This window comes from Nannospalax galili, unplaced genomic scaffold (genome assembly GCF_000622305.1).
Source record: "Nannospalax galili isolate Female #2095 unplaced genomic scaffold, S.galili_v1.0 scaffold371, whole genome shotgun sequence".
NCBI classification, from domain to species: domain Eukaryota; kingdom Metazoa; phylum Chordata; class Mammalia; order Rodentia; family Spalacidae; genus Nannospalax; species Nannospalax galili.
This window is the reverse complement of record NW_008331606.1, coordinates 4,121,537-4,122,702: the sequence shown is the minus strand read 5'-3', so window position 1 is coordinate 4,122,702 and position 1,166 is coordinate 4,121,537.

The window sequence follows — 1,166 nt, the reverse complement described above, 5'->3', positions numbered from 1 at the left end:
ATACAGATGCTGTGACCTCCCAACAGCTGCACTAAATTGTGAGAGGACTGCTTCTTGGTGCTCTAGGCATATATATCCTTTGCCCCTCCCTGCCACATGTAGCTAAGGTCGACTGACTGGGTGGAAGGGGTAACTGACTCTGCCCTTGACTCCTTATCAAGATTTGTTTTAAAATCTAGTATCTAGTCTATACCTCACATGTTCCATGTGCGCTTGAAAAGACTTTTTATTCTTCTGGTGTTGAGAGGCATGTGCTGGAGAAGTCCTTTAGGTCCAATTTATTTATCATGCTCCTCAGGTGTTCTACTTCCCTTTTGTATCCATTATTGCCATTTTCATCTATCTAGTTGTTCTATGCATTATTTCAAGTGAAATGGGTATTGAAGATTTTAACTATTGTTTCTGAACTATTTCTCTTTTTAATCCTGTCAGTTTTGTTTTACACATTTTGGAACTCTATTGTTAGTTGCCTGTTATGTATATATTTGCCATATTTTCTTGAAAATTTGACTTATTTATCATTATGGAATGTGCCTCTTATTCAATAAATTTTTTTGTCTTGAAGTCCATTTTATCAGTTTTACTATAGCCATTTGAGTTCTTTTTGTTATCATTCACATGGTGTATCATTTTTCAGAACTTGGGAAAAGGCTTATAGTTACCTAGAGTTCTGAAAAGATAGATTATAAAAAATATTGTTCAACTGACTTAAGGCTCAGGAACCATTGCATAATTGGGGGGTGGCAGGGAAAAAATTGTAAAAACCAGAGGTGAGGGAGGCTCAAAGCAAAACAGTGTCTTCTGAACATGACAGGACTGCTGCATTTAGGAACTCACAGCAGCTGTGGCTGCCTGCACAAGACCTGCACAAGATCAAGCCAGTCAACATTCCCAACATGGATGGGGGAGGGGCTGAGGAACTATTGACTTCAGGGAGAGGAAGAGTCAGTTTTCTTTAAGGGTGGAGTCCCTGTCAACCATACACCAGTAGATGACCCAACACCCATAAGAACATGCACAGCACAAATTGGACTTAGTGCATTATTTAAGAGGGGTGATAGAAATTTAGGAGAGGGTGGGTCTTCTAGGAAGTAGTGGGAGTATGGAGTTATTATCAAAATATATTGCATGACGTTCAAAGAATTAATACAAATACTATATTAAAA